The following is a 24,943-nucleotide window of genomic DNA, read 5'->3' as shown; positions in this document are numbered from 1 at the left end:
AAAGTTGGGGAAAGGAATGAGTTTTATTATAACTTCTCTGAATATAAAAGATCACTTAAATGGTTTATGGGGGAGAAATGTCTGTTTTCATGCATTCTCTGATAAGCGTGGCATTTCAGTTTAAAAAGTTACAGGAAATTCAAATCAGCTGTTATTCAAGAATACACGTTATTAAATAAGGTAAGTAAATATGCAAAATATGCAACATTTCTAATTTATACAGCATCTCAAAAGCAAACTGAATTGTAATCCCTCCCACTGAATAAAGAAAATGATTTAGCATGTACTGAACTGACTGAATTGCTCTCCAGTATAAATGGCCACTTATTTTAGATTCAGCTTTTAACAAGTAAGTGGCCATTGAAGTAAGTAAACACTTATTGGCAATATGAATAGTAGACATGCTGACATGCAAATCTTGTGTTAACAGTCTGCCAGCAGTAAAACAGGGGCATGATTTGTCACAGCCTCACCACTATTGCACAGTATGCACATCTTATTCCAAATATCCATGACAAAAAAATGCTCAAATTATATATGCAACTCAACATGGCAGTGGTGAGAAAACTGTAGGCAATTGTCTGAGAGTACCTGTGATACTACTAGTAAAGAGCAACAGTACTTCCTTCCCACTCCCCTAGTCTGCCTTGTTTTGTGACCTTTTAAAAATGTATAATTTTTGTACTAAGTCAGGGGCTTGCTTGCTCATGCACTGCACAATTCAAATATAGAAACACAAAAGTGGCAGACATCAGCAAGGGTACAGCACTTCTCCTGCAACAGTGCCCTGCTATTTTATTAATGTATTGCTTTCTTCTAAAATATGCACTTCAGGAGATTGTGCGCTCCCATCCTGGTATGTATGTATGTACGTATGTATGTATTTATTTACAAAGAGGTGAATACCTATTGCAATGCGGCTTCCCTCTTCCCCCATCCCCTATCCCATTGTGTGTAGAACAGATATTGGGCTAATGGGGATTTGCAAGACGACAATCGGAAAGGCTAACCTGCAGTTGACAAACGCTATAAGAGATTGGGGCTGTTCACACAACACGCTAACACACACTCAATGATTGAGTTTGAGTTGTTTTGAACCGTGGGTTGTTTGCTGAACTGTGGGTTACCGTGTTGTCTGAACACAGCACATTGTCCACAGGGTGGATTATCATGTTGTCTGAACAGTCAGGGTGGCTTGTTAACCATGCAGTGCAGCTTGTTAACCATCCTGAATAACCCAACAACAACCCATGGGTTCTCAAGGTGGCTTGCTCAAGAAAATAAGCTACACTACATGGTTAACATGAACTTGAGCACACTCCGGGAGAGAGCAGAGGACAGGAAGGCCTGGCGTGCTATGGTCCATGGGGTCACAAAGAGTCGGACACAACTTAATGACTGAACAACAACAACAACATGGTTAACAAGCTACCCTGGCCACGTTCAGACAACACGCTAATCACGGTTCAACAAACAACCCACAGTTTAAAACAACCTAAATTCAACCACTGAGAATGGGTTAGCATGTTGTGTGAACAGCTCCATTGTCTGAACCAGTCCACCATGATAAAACATAGCTAAGCTATCGCAAGAACGAGATTAGCCTAACCCTCGGATTGTGTGTTCCCCCTCCCCTCTCTGGTTAGGCTGCAGGAACAGAAGGTTCTGCTTCTGTTTTTTATTAACTGCAGCTTGCAGTGTTGTCCAAACCCAGACAACCTGTAATTAATCTTAACAAGTTAGTTGAAACAAGCAACTTCAAAACATAAGATGCGTTCGTAAATCTGTGTTTAATATGCTGGGATATCAATGAGCTCCATGAACCTGTATGCGGCCACTTTTCATGAGCAGGAGAATAAACCAGGAGGCCTCACTTAACCGTAGCATCCTTTTACATCCAAATCAGGAACTATGATTAATGGCTTCCAAACAAGTCAGAATATGAAGCCACAGTTTAAAGTTGGCTTGCATATTCTGGCTTCTTTGGAAGCCATTAACCATGCTTTCCCAGTTCAGACGTAATGGGAATCTATGGTTAACTAAGGCTTCCTGATTAGTACACACACACACACACACACACACACACGGAAGAGCAAATAAGCTGCACGCGGGTCCATAAAGCTCTGTATCTCATTTTATTAAATCTCAAATTTGATCATCTGAACATAGTTATAGTTTATGATACTGGTTTGTTTTAACCATAGTTAAGGCTAACCACAATTTAAGGTTCAGAAAACTCACTAAATTACAGGTGATCTGAAACAGAAGCTTTCAATCTACTCCTTGCAGTCAAGGTGGAAAAGAAGACAAGAGGCGGAGTGCATGAGCCCAGGAGGATGCTAAGCTTGTTCTTTTAGAACTAAACTATGATTTTGCGTTAAGTTGAAATGCAGTCATTATCTGGGTAAATCCCAAGTAACTGTGATAATTCAAGTGCTGTGTGTTTGTGTGGAAGCAGTCACAACATTACTTTTGAATTAGAGAGTTTTTATCAAGCAATGCTTATTCATGCTATTGTTTCATCTATCAGGTTCAATCTGAACTGTTGCAGCTATGACTATTCCCTTTTTAGCTTTCGTTCCAAACACCAGATTCAAGTTATCTACGACAGCAGTCAAGGCAGTAAACTAGAAATCTGGCCTCCAGCTGACATCCAGATAATGTTTGGAAGTGGAAGAGCAAAGTCCTGCTGACAAAAGATCTGCTGCAGCCTGCCAGATTCTGCTGGAGATGGTACCAGGCAGCACCTCAAAAAGGAACCTTGATGGGCCACATATTAATGAGAAGCAGGTCATAGTTCTCCTTCCTTCCACATGCTGAGGTATGTCAATATCCTTTCCATTAATGCAATAATACTTTTTGCAAAATGGGCAAAATAAAGCAAAGCAGAGTGAACACTTTCATGCACCAAACTACTGAGCAAACAGATACCTTGCACTTACAACTGCTTTCTAAATCACATTGGTCTTATGAAGAGACGGTACTTCGAAAAACACTCCCACAAATAGAGTTACTAGAAAGAAGGGCTGATTCAAGAATTGGTACAACCACCACTCAAATGAACTTTTTCTCAGAACACTTATTTATTTCATTTCTATACCACCCAATAGCCGAAGCTCTCTGGGTGGTTCACAAAAATTAAAACCAAATGGCACACAATAGAACAATTTAAAATATATAGAACATTAAAACCACAATATAACAATACAACCACAATAAAACCTAGCAGCAGTGCAGGAATTTAAAATACAGATTTAAAACAGCAAAGCTAAAAGTCTAGAAAGCTAAAATGCTAAAATGCCTGGGAAAATAAAAAGGTCTTCACTTGGCACCGAAAGGAATACAACGTAGGTGCCAGGCGAACCTCACTAAGGAGCTCATTCCACAGCCGGGGTGCCACAACAGAAAAATCCCTCCTCCTAGTAGACACCTGCCTCACTTCCTTTGGCAGGGGCTCACTGGAATTTAATGTCCTTATTACCAGATTAACAATTGAGCTAAGGCGAGTTTCAGCCCCCAACCCACTGTAAGGCTGCAGTCCTATACACACTTACCTGGGTGTAAACCCGATTGAATAAAACGGTACATCTGAGTAGACATCTATAGGCTTGTGCTGTTAAACACATAAATAAGATTTATTTGTTTATTTGCTTGTTTGTTTGTTTCTATACTGCCCAATAGCTGAAACTCTCTGGGCGGTTCCCAATAAAGCTTCTTTGAGTTGATGATCATGCAGAAGGTGAAAGCATATGGGTGGGACATATGAGAAGCAAGCAGATGTTTCTAAAATTTTGAATTTTTAGTATGCATTATAAGAGTTGGTATCAGTCTTCAGGCTCCTTCTCTGGGATCTCTATAAGATAAATCTCCAAGCGGTGTACTGGATGCATCCTGTCTCAACCCTATGCACGTGCTTTCTAAGTATATCTATTTTTTTTAAAATATATTTTATGACATTCAGGTTTTCCTTTTCCCCAGGAGCTCAAAGTCTTCCCATTTTTATCCTCGCAATAGTCCTGTGAACTTGTTAGGCTGAAAGGCAGCGTCAGGCTTTGCTGGTCTGCCTCAGGCAGCAAAATGTCCTGGACCAGCTGCTCTGCTTTGTCCCTGGCTAGAGACAAACTGCTGTAGGTCCCCTTTCTCTCCCTGGCCCCATTATCCCTATTTCCCACATCTTTTTCTTTCTTCTTCCCATCTCCCAGAGAGCCTTGGGACCAAGATTAGCCAAGCTCACACTTTTTAGGTCCCTTTTAGGTCCAACACACTCAAACCAAGATTCATCACAGCCTTCCATGTAAGTAAAGCGCGGGCCTTTGAGCTAATTTTCCCACTGTTCAAGCAAGCCCTGTGCATGGATGTCTATAGTATTTATTTTGTTTTTATGATTAGCATCTGTAAGTTTGTTTGTGGTATATGAGCTGATTATATCCATCTTGAAGTTCATATAGTGCCTATTGAAAAAGGTAAAGGTGTCCCCAGCCAGTCGTGTCCGACTCTAGGGGGTGGTGCTCATCTCCATTTCTAAGCCGAAGAGCCAGCACTGTCCGACGACGCTTCCATGGTCATGTGGCCGGCATGACTGAACACCGAGGTGCACGGAACGCTGTTACCTATTACCAACCAGCTAATTCCCAAGTTAATTGTTGTGTATTTCGAATCTTGTTTGTTTAATAAACCACACTTTTCTGGAATGGACTTGCATGTCTATGCGTCTCATTGGGACAAATCTGCCAAGACTAACTATGACCAACGTTAAAAGATGAGTGTATCAACATGTGTATACACACACACACACACACGCATGCACACTGTTCAATCAGGACATTCATTAACACCACATACCAACACTACCCACCCAGGAGTGTAAATATCTGAACAATTTTTTCCACCTTCTTCCCAAAACAAGATCATTTGACCCAATTTCAAAAACGTAAGCACATGGTCTTTGCTGGTGGCTGGTGTAATGGATACTGGGTATAAATAAAAGACATATGGAAAACCTATATACCAAGAATGTAATGGAGTTAGTGCACTGGAGCCATAATTTAATGCTGGGCAAGCTTTTTTTTAAAGCCACCTTGGCAAGCCCTTCCCTCCCTCTCAGCACTCAGTTTTCATCACTCTGCTTCTGAGTCATGAAATTTGTATGTCATATTCTTCTCTAGGCACACAATATTCTAGTTTTCAGCATATAAACTTTTCCTGCAAAACTGAAGATTAAGAGCATGTTAGGTCAGTTAGATGGAGCTTTTACTCCTCCCTCCCCTTTTCAATTTTATAAATCCATCCACATATGGAAATAGCCTATCTAGGTACACAATATTAGCCTCGCTACAGTTATCCACACTCAGGTAACCTCTTGTTTGGATTATTGCAATGCAATACACATAGGGCTGCCTTTGAAAACAGTCTGGAAAGTTCAGCTAGTCCAAAATAGGGCAGCAAGATTCTTAACGGGAACTTGCTGATATGATCACATTACACAAGTGGTTTGTGATATACACTGGTTTCCAGGCCACTTCTGGGCCTAATTCAAAGTGCTGGAATTAGCTTTTACAGCCCTAAATGGCTTAGGGCCAGGTAACCTGAAGGATAATCTCTTCCCATATATACCTGCCCTGACTTTAAGGTCATCTTCAGAGGCCCTCGTCCAGGTCCCTCCGCCAAATAAGGTGAGATAGGTGACCACTAAGGAGAGGGTCTTTTCAGTGGTGGCACTCCAGTTTTGGAATGCTCTTCCCAGAGAGGCTCACCTGGCACCTATGTTGTGACCTTTTCAGCACCAGGTGAAAACTTTTTTTATTTTCCCAGGCTTTTTTGTCTATTAGTTTCAAAAAAATGTGTTAGTATGTTTTAAGATCCTTGCACTGCTGCTGAAATTTACTTTTATTTTTTTACTCTAGTTTTATGCTATTCAAAACTTTTAATAAAACTATGTTTTATTTTATTATGCCATTGTATTTTATGGTTTTAAGTTTTGTTTCATAAATCGCTCAGAGAACTTCAGCTATTGGGCAGCATAGAAATGTAATTAATAAACAACTAGTAATGTAACTGATAAACAACTAAAAATAAATAATTCGATGAAAGGTTCCTCTTCCAAAATCCAAGATGTGGAAGAGCTTATCATATTTTACATTGAACTGGTCACTGTTGAGAGGTCCATCTATCTATCTCAATTGTCTTTCATAATTCCACTTGTGAAATAGGTGTGGAACTACCTCAACTTAAAATAAAGAAATAAATTGCACGCCAACTACTGCTGCTTAGACTTTTGCTTACATTTAAAATCTGGAATTTATTTTTTTTTAAAAGACTGGTAACTTTGAAAAACATTAGTAACTGACAATCTTTAATGCATAGCCAAAAGTACTTTAATCAAACAGAAGCATGCATCATTTTATTGTTCAATGTTGCTACATGTACAGCACTATTAAATGGCTTTTGTCCTGGAAAGGAAAGCACCGCATCAAATACACCCTTGGTCTTAAGTGCGGCAACTTGTTTTTGTCAATGTAATATATTTTCTGATAAAGTGTACCTTTTTCTTAATAATTAGAATACTGGTAATATGTACAATCATTCCTATCTAAAATGTTACAGTACAGTAATTCAGCTAACAGCCTGCATGATTATAAATAGGCTGCCAATCCAGGCAGCAGTAGCAGCTGTCTCCCACCACTCCACTTTTCATGCTTCCTCTGATTGCTTACATGATAGAGATTTCTGTATATTTTTTCTTCTGTTGTATTAGATATATCCACGACAGGCAGAATCGCATTTGTTTTTGTGATTATTTAAATCAAATTCTATACCAATCTACCCACTTTTTGTGTTGTTGGTGTACAGACGGATTTACAGGCCTGCATTTTGAGTTATGAATTAAGCATTCTACATTATAATTCAGCACTCACACACAGCCAACCACAAAGCTTCTCTTTATGAAGACACCTGAGCAACCAGTTCGTTTTCTATCATGTGAAAAGCACTTGACCCACAAAAGTCAGGATTTTATTTAAAATTCAGATTCTTTATTTAACAGTAGCACAGACCAATGGGATGAACAGAGTTAGCTAAAAATTTGCAAACAGTAAAACGAAGCCAAGTGTGAGATGTTTTTCATTTTATATTTACATCACTAAAAGACTATGATTAAGCCTTTGGTTCTTGCAACCCTGTGAATGCTGAAATGCAATAAACACCACCTATCATAATTAGCATTCAGAGAATATCCATTTAAAAGAATTATTCTTGTCTTTTCCCCAGATTTCAGCATATAATTCATTTCATGAAAATGCTTAATAAGTAAAGTGGCTCATATTTTATTTTCTTGTTTGCTGCATATTAAGTGTCATTACTTTGGCCAAAGGAAAAGTTAACATAAAATATTCTGTTCAACTGTTACTATATCAGTCAGTTTTAATGACAACTTTAATCATGGTAGGATTTTTAAATCTCCAAAGGGTTCATTGAACAGACTCCATTATTTTCCTTACTGTATATTGCTTGTGTAATGAATATCATTTTCCAAGTGTTAGGAAACATTAACAAATGGGACCACTGTTTAATACAAATGGAGAACAACCACAAACAGGTATGGCTAAACTACTTAGTGTTTAGTTTACCTCAGATAAGAGTATGAGGAGGCAAAAAAGAGATGAGAAACAGATAAACATCACATCATGTAAGTATGTTTAGACTTTTAAACTGCCTCATTTCTGAAGGTGAAAGCAGGCTGTGTTGTTGTTTTTAAAATGATAAGTGAAATGAAAATTTTACACTAAAAATTGCACCAACCAAAAGAGCCCTCTGCTCATCACAAACTACTAAATATTTGCCCAAACAGGAAAGTCATATTTTCTTTCCAGAATATACTCTAAACACTTTATGGAAAAAGTAAACGCTATAGCACTTCTAGAACAGAGCATGTAAAGACACCTGTCGTTGGGGAGAAGCTTAAAATTTTATTTTCAATGGATTCAAATATGAGGAGCTGTACAATCTCCGTCCAAAGCTAGTGAAAGGAGCCTGTATGTTGTATAGCAGATTCCAAAACAATTTGTAACAAGACAATTAACTCTGGAGGGGGTAAAGGATCCAGTGGCTGGCATATAGCTGTTTTACCTCTATTCAAGGAAGATAAGAAAATTGATCCAGGTAACTACAGGCTCTGTTAGCTTTAACTTCCATGGCAGGTAAAGTCTTAGAACAACATGTTATGTGAAAATAGCATAGAGGTAGATCAAGCCAGATTAATCCTAAAAAGGATTGGCAGCTGAACAGTCAGGTAACAGTCAAATATTTGTTAGGCCTTGTTGTCAAAAAGTGGAGTATAATTTAAAACTAAAAAGAACAGGTTGCTTCCCTGTAACTGTGGTTCTTCAAGTGGTGATCTGTGAACTCACACATATGGGTTATGTGCCTGTGCAGAACAGTAATTCAGAACATTCTACAGCTAAACAGAGTTTTAGGTGGGAGCCCCACCCACTTCCTCTGCGCACACTCCATGTGTGGCTCCCGCCTGCCTCTCCATTCCGAATCCACCACAGCAGAGGAATAAAGAAGGCAAAGCATCAAAGCGGGAGGAAGGTGAGTTGACCACTTGAAGAACGACTGTTACAGGTAGGCAGCCTGTCCTCCTTCTTTGTGGTCTCTGTGACTCACACATATGGGCAACTAAAAAGCAAGAGACTTACCACCAGAATTGAAGAAAGGACTACTCTTACCAAAAGCTGCATTGGCACGAGCTCTGATATTCAGGTGGTAATGAAAACAGAGGGCTGAACTCAGGTCGCTGTGCTGCACAGTTGCGGAAACAAAATACCTCTGAGGAAAGCGGCAGAGGATGCTATGGCTCTAGTCAAGTGACCCCATACTTGTAGGGGGCCAGTAAGTAGGCCAGGAGATAAGTGAGAAGTATGGCTGAAACCACCCACTTGGCAAAGCAATGAGATGACACTGGGTGGCCCTTCTTGGGTCCTGAGGGGCAGACAAATATGGATAGATTTCCAAAAAGATGTAGATTTCCATGTTCTATGGATGTAGAATGAAAGTTCCGTTCTGATGTCTAGGGAGTGAAGTTTGACCTCCACCAGGGAGGGAGGTTGAGGAAGGAAAGTTGGTAGTACAATATCCTGTTAAATGGAAGTGTGAGACAACCTTTGGAAGAAAGGAGCAGTCCCTATGAAAAGTTAGGAATAGTTGGTCATTCCCTGAAACACATAGTTTGCTCACTCTGCATGCCGAAGTAATAGCAATGAGGAAAACCACTTGATGATCATGAGGAATCTAAGGTCTGCTGTGGCTACAGGTTCAAAGGATTTGGCCATTAATTGAGCCAGTACTACTGACAGACTTCAGGCTGGAACTGGCAGGGAAGCTGGCGGATAGAGGTTAGCAAGTCCTTTAAGGAACCATTCAATGTGAGGATGTGAGAAGAGAAGAAAGAACACCCTTCAACATTGTCATGATTAGCTGATATGGCTGCTAAGTAAACTTTGATAGAGGAAAGCACTAAACCTTGAGATTTCAAAGATAGAAGAAAGCCCAATATACCCAGTAGACTGCAGGATTTTGGGTCCTGCTCTGTTGGAATGAGAAATTTCAGAAAGGCTTTTCACTTGGCAGTGCATGAGCCCCAGGTGGAAGGTTTGCATGAAGCAGTCATTACTTTCAAGACCTTGTCAGAGAATCAGTGAAGTTGCCTATTTTCCATGCAGTGAGTCTCCAAGTCCGGGTGCCTGACTTCCTATTGCTCACTGTGAGGAGATCTGGGAGGCGAGGGAAAGATGTGGTCGGACATCACAAACCATGATTGCCTTGGCCACCATGGGGTTATCAAGATGCAATGAGCCCCATCATCCTGTATCATGACACGTGTGACTAGTGGGAAAGGGGGAAATGTGTAGGTTAGAGTGCCTCCCCAGTGAAGGAGGAAAGCATCTCCCCACAAAAATCTGGGTTTTGTCCACCTTTGATGCAGAAAGAGTGGATTTTTGTGTTTAGTGCTGTAGCAAAGAGGTTGGTAGCTGGGATGCCCCACATGTCAAAGGGTTCTTGTTTGACTGTCAGGAGAGAGTTCCCACTTGTGAGGGGAGGTTCCTGACCTGCTGAGTGAGTCGGCAAGAATGTTACACATTCCTGCGAGGTGTATGGCGATGGGGGCAATGTGACAACATATGCACCCAGGAATTGAGGGTGAGCCAAAGGAGGTAAGGGATCTTGTTCCACACCCTGTTTGTTTATATAGAAGACAACTATATAAGTTGTCAACTTACAGAAGACAACTGTGGTAATGCCTACTGCGATTTGGATAGATCGCCCTCTGATGCAGGATTTGAGTGCTTGCAGGGCTTTTGCAACAGCAAGACGTTTGAGTTGGTTGATGTGTAGGTTCGCTCCCGATGGGACCACAGTCCTCTGATCATGAGTGAACCACAGTGGGCTCCCTAACCATGAAGGGTTATCTGTGGGGACTATTAGGGACAGATGGGGGACCTAGAAGATGAGCCCCTGTAAAAGATCTGTCGGACTGAATCAGGAAAGCATAAGAGATGAGTCCAGGGATCTGTTTCTGGGTTGAAGATTTGGATGAACCATGACTGGAGTGGTCTCATATGGAGGCATTCTAACGGAGTTACTGAGGCGGTGGAGGCCATGAACCCAAGGAGGCTTTGGATGCTGGTTGCTCAGCACTGGCAAGTAGCTTCTCGTTCCAATGTGAAGTGTGATAGGGTGTCTGCTCTGTCCTCTGGTAGGTATGCACAGGCTCAAATGTTGGGCTTGTGATAGGATTTTTCTTTGGTGACGTGCAGACCAAGAGATTACAGAAATGAAAGGGCAAAGTTGATGTTGTCACTGAGCTGGTGATGAGAGGGGTCTATGTAGAGCCAGTCATCTATATATGGAAAAAACAATGATCCCCTTAAGTCTCAGATGTGCCACTACTACTGCTATACCCTTCGTAAAGGCTCTTGGAGCCATAGCTAAGCCAAAAGAGAGAACCTTGAACTGGAAGAGCTTGAACTCGAAGGCAAATCTGAGAAAAGGGTGAGAAGCAGGGCATATAGCAGGGTGGAAGTAAGTGTTGGGAAGCTCTGTTGTGCCAAACCAGTCTCCTTGATGCAGGAGGGGAAGAATGGAGGAGAGCATAGTTATCCTGAATTCCTTTGAGGTTTTTGTTTTGCCTTCAATTGGGATGCTTCCACTATTATAGCTCAGTGTGGGGTGTTTGAAGAGGAAGGAGCAACCTTCTTCTAAAACCTATATAAATTCCCTATTTTTCAAGTTGGAGGAAGAGTATAGGGTTTTGCCCAAATTTCTGATTACATACAGTAATGTTGGAAGCATTAGGATGGTAACCAGTGGAGTGAAGTTTGGTTGCACCCTTTTAAAGATTAGATCCGTGACTGGGAGCAGGGGGACTTTAATCTCCAGTCAAAGGGATTTTGCCATTCTGAGGATTTGCTCCACGTACGGCCTGATGTCACCTGACAGGGAGAAAGGATTTTGTTCCCTACGGTGGCGTCCGGCGAGGAGGTTGAAGCCTGGACAGAAGAGGTGGAAGACGAGCTTTAGCAACAGTTATTCTGTGCTGAAGAACAGAGTTTGTCTGTTAGGGGCCAGTGATGGCTGGGTAAATTGTATTGCCAGCGGTAAGTGTCACAGCTGGTGACTCCAGGAGTTTTTTTAGGGTTACGTCTTGAAAGAAGTTGGCCTGAAGAGGAGGGTGGAGAACAAGTTGCAAATACATAAAGCTTGGTACCGCAGTAGGTTCCAGTAGCTGAGCATCAGATGGTTTAGATACTGAGATGGTGATGCACAGTTAGAAGTTGCTTTTGGTTCAAAATTGGGAAAGGAGTACGACAAGACTGTATATTGTCGCCCTGCTTATTTAATTTATATGCAGAATACATCATGAGAAACGCCGGGTTGGATGAATCAGAGGTCGGAATTAAGATTGCCGGAAGAATTATCAACAACCTCAGATACGCAGACGATACCATCCTCATGGCAGAAAGTGAAAAGGATCTAAAGAGCCTCTTGCTGAGGGTGAAAGTGGAGAGTGCCAAAGCTGGTTTGAAACTCAACATTAAACAAATGAAGATCATGGCATCTGGCCACATCATTTCCTGGCATATAGAAGGGGAAGAAATGGAAGCAGTGACAGATTTTATTTTCTTGGGCTCCAAGATCACCGCAGACGGTGACTGTAGCCATGAAATTAAAAGACGTTTGCTCCTTGGGAGGAAAGCTATGGCAAACCTAGACAGCATAGTAAGAAGCAGAGACATCACCTTGCCGACAAAGGTTCGTATAATCAAAGCTATGGTTTTTCCAGTAGCAACATATGGCTGTGAGAGCTGGACTATAAGGAAGGCTGAGCGCCGAAGAATCGATGCTTTCGAACTGTGGTGCTGGAGAAGACTCTTACGAGTCCCCTGGACTGCAAGGAGGTCCAATCAGTCAATCCTAAAGGAAATCAACCCTGACTGCTCTTTGGAAGGACAGATACTGAAGCTGAAGCTCAAATATTTTGGCCACCTAATGCGAAGAGAAAAGTCACTGGAAAAGACCCTGATGCTGGGAAGGATTGAAAGCAAAAGGAGAAGGGGAGGGCAGAGGATGAGATGGCTAGATAGCATCACCGATGCAATGAATATGGACTTGAGCACACTCCGGGAGAGAGCGTGGGACAGGAAGGCCTGGCGTGCTATGTTCCATGGGGTCACGAAGAGTCGGACACGACTGAACAACAAGAAGACCGGGGGGGGGGGGGATGTCGGCGATGGAGATGATCATGCTGATAGTCTCGATCTATATTCATAGTGATGCCATCCTGGAGGTAAATGGTCATCATAATAGTGAGAAAGAGACCTGTGGAAGCGGGGGCATCTATGGCTCTCCCATGACATATCGTAGCAATGATGAAGAAAATCTCCTGAAGAGGCCAAGTAAGTCGGTGAGGTTTGTCGGTACCGAGGGGATCTATACATTCTTGGGGAATAGTCTCAGGGTAGGTAGTAGTATGGTTCCAGCAAGAAGCATTCCCTTAATTCACCTTCTGATACCAAACCCAGGCATTAGATATTGTCTGGGGAGTTATGGTCTTGCAGGAGTTGTAGTTTCTCCAAGTTCCATGTTGGCGGTCACATGAGAGTTTGAGGCACCATCTGTGCCAAGTGTGGCTGAAATGGCTGGCATAGGTTTGGGTTAGATGTGAGCTATGTTCTTCTTGTTTTTCGGTCCCAGAACCCGGTGTCTAGCAGGGCATTTGTTTCAGGACCTGGTCAGCCTGACCTGCTCAGTCTCGAGCAACGGTACCGAAGGGCCAGTTTCAAGCTGCTGGCCAAAGCTGTCAGTACTGTAAGGTACTCCCGATACTGGTACTCCCAGTACTGAGAATGGTTGCCCTCAAACTATTTCCATTATGTTGTGCACTGGAAGAAGCTGAGAAACAGCCAGAGCTGGTTTCTTCCAAATGGAGGCCGAGGCAGTATGCAGAGGATGGTTCAGTGCACCTATATCAGCTGCCTTGAAGGCTTGTTCCCACAATAGGGCACAGAGGCATGCCATTCTGTTTTTCTTGCCCTGCTTGGTAAAAGAGTCCACCCTATGTGCCTCTCCGAGGCAGAGAAGACAGTTCGAGTGTCTGTCAATCAATGGTATCTTCCCGCCACAGCAGGTGCAATTTTTGAAGAAGGCATTGGAGGCCATGCGCCCCAAAGGGACAGTGAAGAAAAAGAAATAAAGAAAAAACTCAGAGAAGACAGAAAAGTAAGAAAGAGAAAGAAGAGAACTCTGTTCAGCGTCCCAAGAGGGGACAGTAGGATTTTTAGATATTTTAACCACGAAGCGAGAAAACATTCCAAATCCTGCTAGTTGCTCCGGCGGACGAAAGGGAACTGAGAGGCAGGTGGGAACCACACCTGGAGTGTATGCAGAGGAGGTGGGCGGGGCTCCCACCTAAAACTCTGTTTAGCTCAAGAGTGTTCCAAATGATGGTTCTGCGCAGGTGCATAACCCGTATGTGTAAGTCATAGAGACCATGAAGAAGAATAATTGCTATCCCCATAATGTAGGTGAGGTGCCAAGCTTGAGAAAACAGTGCCTTACCTAAGGTCACCTAGTGAGTCTGTGGCCAAGGTGAGACCGAGTTACGGACTTCCCAGCTCATACTCTTAGCTACACCAGCTCCTAAGCAGTGGGGTTCCCCCAAGGATCAAGGCCTACCCTACTTTATAAGTAACAAGTCTGCTTTGTCCTTTTCTTGCTAAAGGTTCCAAAATGCAACAGATGTCATATGAAAACCAAGTACATTTTATGTGAACTTGAAAAGGACCTATCTATGGGGCTGTTTGCCACTTTATTTGATATTCAGATACCCATGACAAGTCAATGACAACTTTTAAAAAACAAAATCTTGAAACAAAGCAACCCTGCGTTATATACAAAATCAGTCCCATTAAGCAGATATGCAACCATTTGTTCCTCAAGTCTTGGAAACTATCATGATTACAATACTGGGGCAGAAACTTCTCACCCAGTCTCATACAGTCAGGGCCAGAAATACTGGAACAAGGATAACTGTTTTGGCAGTTGGCCTCTGTGCACCACCACATTGAACTTGAAAGGAAACACACCCAGATGGGAGCGAAGGCAGGACTGTCAGCTGTAATTCAAGGGGTTTGACAAAAGTGGGGCACTAACCATTCAGGAAGCACAGCCAGTGGCATACACACACACCCATCGTTGGTGGCTCATATGTAATGGAACGAATGGCTGACAAGCAGCTGCATGGCCAGGTGTGGCCTGTTTCCTGGGTACCCCATGACCAAGCAAGCAGAGAAAAGGCCTGGAGGTGGTTCTGAGTGTGACATTTGCATTTGGTAGCTGTTCACTGGAACTCCCAACATGAGGTCCAAAGAGGTGTCCATGCGAATGAAGGGGGCCATCATTAGGCTGAGGAAACAAAATAAACCTATCAGAGAGATAGCAAAAACAGTGGGAGTGGCCAATACAACCGTTTGGAACATCCTGAAAAAGAAGGAATTAACTGGCAAGCTCAGCAACAGCAAAAGGCCTGGAAGACCACAGAAGACAACTAAAGTGGATGACTGCAGAATTCTGCTCATGGTGAAGAGGAACCCTTTCACAACATCTAGCCAGGTCAAGAACACTCTTGCGGAGGTAGGCATGTCACTGTCAACATCTACAGTCAAGAGATGGCTTTATGAATGTAAATAAGGTGCAACAACAAGGTGCAAACCACTGGTAACGCTCAAGAACATAAAGGCCAGATTAGCCTCTGCCAGCAAAAACCTAAAAAGCCTGCCCAGTTCTGAAATAAGATTCTTTGGACTGATGAAACTAAGATTAACTTGTACCAGAATGATGGGAAGAGAAAAGTATGGAGAAGGAAAGGAACACCTCATGACCCAAAGCAGACCACATCATCTGTCAAACATGGTGGAGGCAGTGTTATGGCATGGGCATGTATGGCTGCCAATGGAACCGGGTCACTGCTGTTTTTGGATGACCTGACTGCTGTTAAAAGCAGCAGGATAAATTCTGAAGTGTATAGGTGTATACTTTCTGCTCAGATACAACCGAATGCTGCCAAACTGATAGGACGCCACTTCATATTACAGATAGATAATGACCCAAAACATACAGCAAAAGCTACCCAGGAGTTTCTCAAGGCAAAGAAGTGGGATGTTCTTCAATGGCCAAGTCCGTCACCTGATCTCAACCCAATAGAGCATGCTTTTCACTTACTGAAGACAACACTGGGGGCAGAAAGACCCACAAACAAGCAGCAGCTGAAGGCAGCTGCAGTAAAAGCCTGGCAAAGCATCTTGAGGGAGGAAACTCAGTATTTGGTCATGTCCATGGGTTCCAGACTTAGGCAGTCATTGACTGCAAAGGATTTTCATCCAGGTATTACAGGTGATCCTTCAGTCTGAAATGATGTTGGTTCGTTCCATTACTTATGAGCCACCTACGATGGGGGGGGGGGGAGCGTGTATGCCACTGGCTGTCCTTACTGAATGGTTAGTGCCCCACTTTTGTCACACCCCTTGAATTACAGCTGAAAGTCCTGACTTCAGTCCCAACTGGGTCTGTTTCCTTTCAAGTTCAATGTGGTGGTGTACAGAGGCCAACTGCCAAAACAGTTATCCTTGTTCCAATATTTCTGGCCCTGACTGTAGAAGTCACAAATAGGTGATGTGGTAAATCTGGGCTTTCAGCACTACAAACACATTTTCTAACTAATTCTCTAGACTCGTATACTAAAACATCTACGCATACCACTGTATGAAAAAAAAAGATATGAAAGATAACAAACACTCAGCATTGACAATATGCTATATTGTGTGTGTATATATAGTTACACTCATGCATGCTTTTGCTTACCTGACCACAACCAACCCTCCCGGCCCCCGCATCTTCTATTCCACATAAGTCAGTGTTTTGTAAGATCCAATTATCTTTAACTGAAATTTAACTTAAGCTTTTAAAGATCCATTTGACATAAAACAACAAAAACTAAGTAATCTTGTCTTGTGTAGTACATCGCTTGGTATAGTTCACTAGAGACACACAACTGCATTTTCCATAGCTTCTTTGAACACAGGGAGATCACGAACTTATCTGAGAAATTAGAGGAGAGGGAGTTTGACTAAGGTAACTAGAATAGCATTATGCAGCAACTCCACTTGCAGATGTTCCATTCTAGAATCCCTGCCAGTATAGTCCCAAACAGTCCAACCTCCAAACACCTTTAAGCATAGGAACTACCATTATTTGTACTAATAAGAAAAACTCAAGTCTCTGTTTAGGGATTTTACTTTAATTTGTTTTGAAAGCAATTTCAGAAGTACAGCCTCAGGAGAAAGGCAGCCCCATGGGTGATGGGCATACCGAACTACTTTGTAGTTATAGGTAAATGGTGAAAGCCAAACTATGCCAGCAACGTTCCAGACATTCTAGTATATAGAAAGGTGCTCTGGTATAAAATTTGCTGACCATGATGTGGTTTTATGAAGAATTAGTGCCTGAACTTGCTTGCTTTTCTCTTCCCTCCCCCATACCTTTTGCTTTTTGTATCATGTCAGTTAGATTGTAAACCTATGGGCAGGGACTGTGTTTTTTAAGCTTTGTCATATTTAGACACACTATAAATAAAATATCATATATACTAATAGTGAACTCAATTCTCCAAGTGTCAGTCCTTATGTAACTAAAACGCTACAATCCACATACAAGAGGGAGGTACCAGCAGGTTTGGGGGAACCCCAAGGTTTGAAATACAAAGAATATTAGGGTGGGGGGGGACAAGGGGTGGGGATCCTAAAAACAGACCAATGAGGACTGAGCATGCTCAGTGGGCAGACTATGGCGGGGGGGAGGGTAGGAGAACAAAACTAGGTAGGAGGTGAAAAGTAATGGATTATCCCAAACAGGAGCATTCCTCACTGCAGGTCCCACTTGCCCTAGATATCAACAGTGAACTCATTCTTCAAATGTGGATTTGAAGAAAAACTGGATCGTTCATGTACAAGGGGGAAGTATCCACATACTCAGAGGAGCCCAAAGTTTGCAAAAGTACAAAAACAACTTTAAAAAGCTAAGGGGGAAACCCCAAAACAGCTGGCCACAGAACAGGGGCTGGCTGTTGAGAAGACAAAAATGGAAAACTGTGTAGAGGAGGTATCCTGGAAAGGAGTCTTGGCTGGCCAGAACCCAGCACTCTACACTAAAACATTTTGTTGCAAATCCCACTTGTAAATACAAATACTGTCCTGCAATTTACTTCATTTCATGATAGGTCTCAATGCATAACCTCATACACATCATATCTTGCTAAGAATGCCCTTTATCAAATATCTGGTTGACCAGCTGCTTCCTTTCAAAAGAGACAGACCTGGCTACAGTCATTTATGGTCACCTCCAGGCTGGACTACTGTAATGTATGCTACATGGGAACACGCTTTAAGATTTTCTGCAAGCTTTGTTTGGCTCAGAACTTCGTTGCCAGATTGTTGCCCAGAGCTAGTATAACAGACCATATTATGCTCGTTGTATCTCAGCTTCATTGGCAGTCACTCTGTGGGCTCAATTCAAAATGCTGGCTTTAGCCTTGAAAGCCTAAGACAAGGCTCTCTCAGGAACTGCCTCCTCCCACATGAGCCTACTCAAAAGTACCTGTTAACACTGGGAACAAAAAGAAGGGCTTCAGAGGCTACACAAAGTCCAGTTGGTGGAGACAAAGGAAATCACATCTTCATTTGTGGAGTCCAGACTACAGAATGATTATCCCAGGAGAGGTATGTATGTTCGCCTCTTTGAGTGCTTTTAAAGCACATTTTGAATATGGTATTATTTTGGTGGGCATTCGTTTTTAGTTAGGGCCTTGACTATAGAAACAAGAATAGCAGCAGAGCCTATTTTAAATTGTTTGTTTCACTTGATTTTTATTATTTTGTATTTCGGTGGCACATTTTTTCCCAAGAGAAGCTCAGTAGACCCCATCCCTCCTTTCCTCTCAGAGACAAGTTAAACCTGTTCTTTCACAGTGCTTTTGAAGGAAACAGGAAGTTGACGCTGTGTTGTGGGGGGGGGGGGGGGGTTCTCCCTTTACCATTTTTAAAAATATTTTATTGTTTTAAGGTTGTTTATGTATTTGGAAATGTATTATTTTTATATTAGGCTCTCTTTGGAGCAGAAATGGCAGGACACAACTTCTTCAATAAATAAAGACGAAATTCTGGACAAGAAGGCTGAATTAACACATCAAAGGTCCTAAGTTCTTAATGAAAATAACTGTGCTCTTGTTAAATTGCTTTGCCACAGGCACTGTTCAGTTTTATCAAAACAAACTGATTTCCAAGACTTTATTTTACACACACACACACGCACATACACACGTATAGATACAAAAGATTGGTATCACCTCTCATTCAAAATCAATCAAGAGTTGTGCCATACTTTGGCCACTAAAACTTATGCCATGAATTTGGTGAAGGTGCCCGCAAAACACTGTTGTTTTTGCTGCAACAAAATAACTCAGCTACCTCTCTGGAACATGTCTCCTCATTCATTAAGGGGAATGGATAAAATATTATTTGCAAGTTATTTCACTTTTACAAAGAAATTACAGCCAATTCAAATATATATCTAAAACTAACATTAATATAGACACAAGCAGATAGATACTGCAAAGCAATTTTGTAGGCCTGCAGTAGCATTCACACCCTTCAAATGCCAAAAGGGCCATTTAAAAAAACAAAATCTTGGAACATTTTCATAAGTCAGCAGCTTTCTCCTCTTTGTTGAAGTATGAATATTTAAATAAAAAATGATGACTTCAGAAAATCCAGTCTGCATATTGTACTTCTCATGTGCTGCTGATCTGGAAAGATTGTACTGCTATACAACAGCTCTGACATTAATGTTTCACTTAGGAGTCTCAGAGGACAGTATTCTAATAATTTAACCTACTCTCTTAGTCTAACAAATGTGGAGACAGGAGTTGTGTTTGCAAAGAAAACAAGGCAGACAGATAACAGATAGAATGTTAAATTCTACATTTATTGGGCATAATAAAGTAAAACGAAGCAAGGAGAAAAGTTTGGTTTTGTGGCTTATCAGCTGTAAAGTTGGCTATACTGTAAAGCAACGCTTATGGCTATTGTATACTCCAACCTAGGACCTTCCAGATATGCTGGACTAGAACACCTATCATCCCTAGACAGAATGGCTGGGGATGCTGGAAGTTGTAGTCCAACACATCTGGAGGATGCCAGGTTGGGGAAGTCTGATGTATACTGTAACAGAGTTTTCACATGCCAGCCTACAACATTTACTAGAATTGAGATCCAACTAAACATAGATTGAATGTAGCAAATATTAACAGAACCAACTCTTTAAAAAAACATAACCAACCCAAGAAACTCTGGAACATACAAAAATTAACATGTCAAGTGACATACAGGGATTTGTTCTCTCCATCCACACCATAATGAGAGTGATTAAGTGGAATAAGAAAGTATTGTCTGTTTAGTTTCCAATTAGTTTTCTTTCAACTGGTTATATTTAAGAGATTAAAGTGAGAAAATCTAGTAACGATCCAGTGTAAAACGTACTCTTTTAAAAAAACACACACACCTCACACCAAGTTTCTTCTTTGTATATAACCATCTTTGTTGCCCTCAGAGCATCGATCTCCCTCACAGAAGCCTATTAACAGTTCATAAAGTAAATTTTAGCCAAAAGATTAACCAACATTAATTTCCTAATGCAAGCTTCCTTCAAACGTATCTAACATTTTTAGGACAATCACACCATTAGACATTAAACCACTTTTATCCACGTCTCCAGTGCTGACACCCTACAGTATACCAAATCTCAACCCCCAGCCCTGCTATGAAACAGTTCCCTGAGGTGCACTGATTATGCACCTTCTCATGGAATCTGGAACAATGGCACCAATTGTTTCCAAACTCCCCTAGGTTGTTTCTAAATTTCCCCAGTTTAGAAAATAGGTCATTATGAATACAGCTCAAATCCCCCTGCTGGTTGGCCCGGCTCAGCATCTTCCTTACTCAAGATCTATCCTGGTGAAAGTTCAAAATGGCTGCTGCAAGTGAGCTGGGAAAGTAGTTCCTAATCTATCCTAGCTCAACTTATTAAGCAGAGAGGCACTGGGAATTATTTCCCAGGTTCCCCAAAAGAATGGATCTTCTGAGCACACTTGGAAGAATCCAGAAGTGCTGAAGTCTTAGCATGCGAGACTGCTGAAGCAGTCACAGTAGTTCTATTATCCCCCCCCCCTTTCCAGGGTATGTTTTGAGATGGGGGCTGGCTAGGAGGCTAGGGGCAAGCTTCCCAAGTTTTGTTTTGGGACTCTTTGGGGAAAAGGTTGGGAAAAAATCAAACATTATCTTAGGAACATCAGAAAAATAAAATTAATTACAAGGAGCCTATCATGACATCAAAAATGGAAAATTACTGCATACAGCAGGGGTACAGAACATGTGGCCCTCCAGATTGTGTTGGCTTACAACTTCCATCATCCCCAACTATTGGCTTTGCTGGCTGGGAAGTTGGGAGTTGAAGCTGGAGTCCAACATCTGGAGGACCACAGGTTTGCCACCCCAGGCATACAGCTATGATTCAGGGGACCTCGAAAAGGTACTAACCTTCCCACAGTAATCATTGTGGGATCAATCCACACTTCACAAGGAACGTTGCTCTTGCAAGCTCGGTACTTAAAATAATAGGCAATAACATATGCCTTGGAGTTGACTTCAAAGTATGGCTCAACTATTTTCAAGGTAGCTGGAACACATCCCCAGAAACATTTGCCCATGAGCCCTAGCATGCCATTTCAAGCAGCAGTTTGGATTCCTTCCTCTCATGTGACTTACTCAGGATACATAGCATCGGGGGGGGGGTGCTGTAGAGTTGCAGCCTACCATGTGTGTCCTGAACCTTGCCCTCCTGGCTTATAAAAGCGGCCAAGGGGGGACTGGCCAAGTGGGTAAGGGTAGTGGTAAATGCCTCTTTATGGCAAGATGTGATTCTGTCTTGTCTAAAGGAGGCAGTGGTAGGACCTCTGCTCAAAAAACCTCCCTGAACCGCACTGTATTGTAAAATTTCTGGCCACTCTCCAATATTCCATTCTTGGGCAAGGTGCTAGAATGTGTGGTGATTTCTAAGCTCCAGGGATTTCAGGATGAGGCATATTATCTAGATCTATTTCAGTCTGGCTTCAGGGCTTTGGTCACCTTGGTGGATGGTCTACACTGGGAAATGGACAGCGGGAGTATATCCCTGTTGGCTATCCTGGACCTCTCAACAGCTTTCAGTACCAGTGACCATGGTATCCTTCCGAAGCAACTGTCTGGGATGGAATCTAGAGGCACTGTTCTATGGTGGCTCTTGTCCTTCATCGAGGGGCCATTTCAGAAGGTGGTGCTGGGAGATTCCTGTTCAATGTGGTGGCTGTTGGCCTGTGGTGTCCTTAGGGTTCCATCTTGCCTCCATGCTATTTAACATATATATGAAGCCACTCGGAAAGGTTGGTCAGAGTTTGGGGGCTTGGTGCCACCAGTATGCTAGTAACACCTGTTCTACCTCTCCTTTCCATCTAAATCCAAGGAAGCTGATCTAGTTCTAAATCAGTGTCTGGTGTCAGTAACGGACTGAATGAGGGCGAACAAATTGAAGCTTAACCCAAAAAACACAGATTGAAAGACAGACAAGGGGAAAGGGATTCAATCTATGTTGAATGAGGTTACTCTCCCAATGAAGACTAAGGTTCATAGTTTGGGGGTACTCCTGCATTCAGCCCTGAACCTAGATGCCCAGGTTTCAGTGGTGGCCAGGAGCGCGCTCGCATAGCTGAGGCTAGCGCACCAACTATGTCTGTTCCTAGAGATGTCTGATCTGGCTATGGTCATGCATACCTCAGTTGCATGCTGTCTGGGCTACTGTAACCTACTCTATGTGGGCTGCCTTTGAAAAGTGTTCAAAAACTTCAGTTAGACCAGAATGCTATGGTCAGGCTGCTGATTGGGGCTGCTTAGAGACAGCACATGACTCCCTTGTTACAAAAGCTTCAATGACTACCTAAGTCTGTTTCCAGGCACAATTCAAAATGCTAGTTATGACCCATAAAGCCCTATACAAATTGAGACCAGGCTACTGGAAAGACCATATTTTCCCAAAAAGCCTGCCTGCGTTTTGAGATCTTCAGGGGAGGCCCTTCTCTCAGTCCTGCCACAGTCAGAAGCACATTTTAGTCGGCCACCTCTGAACTCTATCCAATGCAGGGCGAGTGGAGCACAGAGGGGATCATCTCCTCCGCACTCCAGCTGCCCTGCATTTGCAGCTACATGGCCGTATTTCAGCTGTCTAACATTAAAGCGGGGGGGGGGGGAGGCCGGACGGTGCACAGGAAGTGTCGTAATGGCGCTTCTGCAGTCTCCTCCGCTCCATGGCCCCAGGATTTCCCCCTTTTCACCTGTTCCATGCTGCTCTTATGAGTGTGGGACCGGGGACGAACTGCACCACCTGTGAGGTGGGGGGGGCAGGGAGCCGGGTTTCTGAGAAACGAGCTCGGAGCCCTGGCTCCCAGAAACCAAAAAAATCCTATGGTCGTCTATACATTGTCTAGCAGCCATAGGATTGCGCCCTAAATAAAAAATTTAAGTCCAATCCTCTGCTTAAGGAAGAAAATCCCAGAGCTAGAGCAGTCCCAACAGGGAGTCATCTAGCTTCTGAAGGAAAACCTCCAGTGAAGGAGAGCCCACCAACCTCCAGGTAATAGGTAACATTGGCAAGCTTCTCTTACCATTAATAAGTGTATCTAAATGTTCAACCAAAATCTACCCTCCTGCAACTTAAGCACATTAGGTCTAGTCAAGTCTACTGGAGCAGCAGCTAACACATTTTGTCCCTCAGCCTGCCATTGCGTTGTTTCTCCATTTTTATTCCTGTACTGTCCATGTCTGTCTGTCTGTCTGTATTTATTTATTTATTTCATTTCTATACCGCCCAATAGCCAAAGCTCTCTGGGAGGTTCACAAAAATTAAAACCAAGGAGCACACAATAAAACAATATGAAATATATAAAGCATTAAAACCACAGTATAACAATACAACCAGAATAAAATCAGAATAAAACCTAGCAGCAGTGCAGTAATTTAAAATACAGATTTAAAACAGCAAAGCTAAAAGTCTAGAAAGCTAAAATGTTAAAATGCCTGGGAAAATAAAAAGGTCTTTGCCTGGTGCCGGAAAGAATACAATGTAGGTGCCAGGCGAACCTCACTAGGGAACTCATTCAACAGCCGGGGTGCCACAGAAGAAAACGCCCTCCTCCTAGTAGCCACCTGCCTCACTTCCTTTGGCGGGGCTCACAGAGAAGGGCCGCTGAGGATGATCTTAAGGTCCAGGCAGGCACATATGGGAGGAGGTGATCCTTCAGATAACCTGGCCCCAAGCCGTTAAGGGCTTTGAATGTTAATACCAGCACTTTGAATCTGTACTATAAACTTTTGAACGACTGCATAGGAATTAAGAGATAAATCAGAATGAAAGTCAATAATGGTTTGGACAAAGCTTAGGTATTCTATTTTCATTTTACTGATCAAAAATGCTGGGACAGAGGATGCACTCCTTAAACTGCTATATGTGCTAATCCTGTTGACTTGCATTTGTATAAAGCACCAGCCCACTTAATATACCAGAAGACAGAAGAGCTTTTCTTTACACAACTGGGTAGCTGTTAGTTTAACTGAAGTTTGAGAAATTTCTTGACAAATAAAATTAGACCATTTTATAGCTATAATCCAAATTGGGGGATTCTTTGGTGACCAAAATAGTAAGATCTAAATGCACAAGCTCAATGGCTGGGGAATGGCCACTTGTTATGACCTATTTTTTAAGCGGTGCGTTAAAAAGTTTGTTCCATGAAGATATGCCTTCTACCACTATAGTGAAGTGTTAATTTTTGCAAACCCTTAGAAAGGTTATTTCACTACACACACAATCCAAGTTTCATTTTCTGATATTCTTTAACGATTACACAGACAGAGTATGTGTTCTTCCATAAGTTTTCCTATGCTGGTTGAACACCAAGGACAGAAATCCAGGTTAACTTCTTAGTTCTAGAGGACAAAAAGAGCTCCAGACACATCTTTGTGGAGTATTAACAGTTTTCCTCAAATCTTGACCACTTCTTTAACACATTTGCTCCATTCCCATAACCACCACTATTCTACTTCCACAAGAACTGTTACACAGTATAGATTTGCAACTGCCACTACTTGATTTATTTATTTGTTTATCTTAAATATTTCTAAAGCAGCCTTCATCTGAATGGATTCCAGGACAGTGCACCAAATACATAAACACTGCTATACCAAATATTATA

General features: G+C 42.3%; 1 protein-coding gene across 4 annotated transcripts in view; it reads right to left on the bottom strand.

The window, feature by feature from the left end:
• PHF21A (PHD finger protein 21A) overlaps positions 1–24,943 on the bottom strand; it is a 228,779-nt gene that overhangs the window by 65,967 nt on the left and 137,869 nt on the right. The gene's annotated exons all lie outside the window — the stretch shown is intronic.

This window comes from Heloderma suspectum, chromosome 1 (genome assembly GCF_057233095.1).
Source record: "Heloderma suspectum isolate Gila_16-S chromosome 1, 16-S_ref, whole genome shotgun sequence".
Lineage (NCBI taxonomy): Eukaryota > Metazoa > Chordata > Lepidosauria > Squamata > Helodermatidae > Heloderma > Heloderma suspectum.
This window is presented reverse-complemented; position numbering and strand designations above follow the sequence as displayed.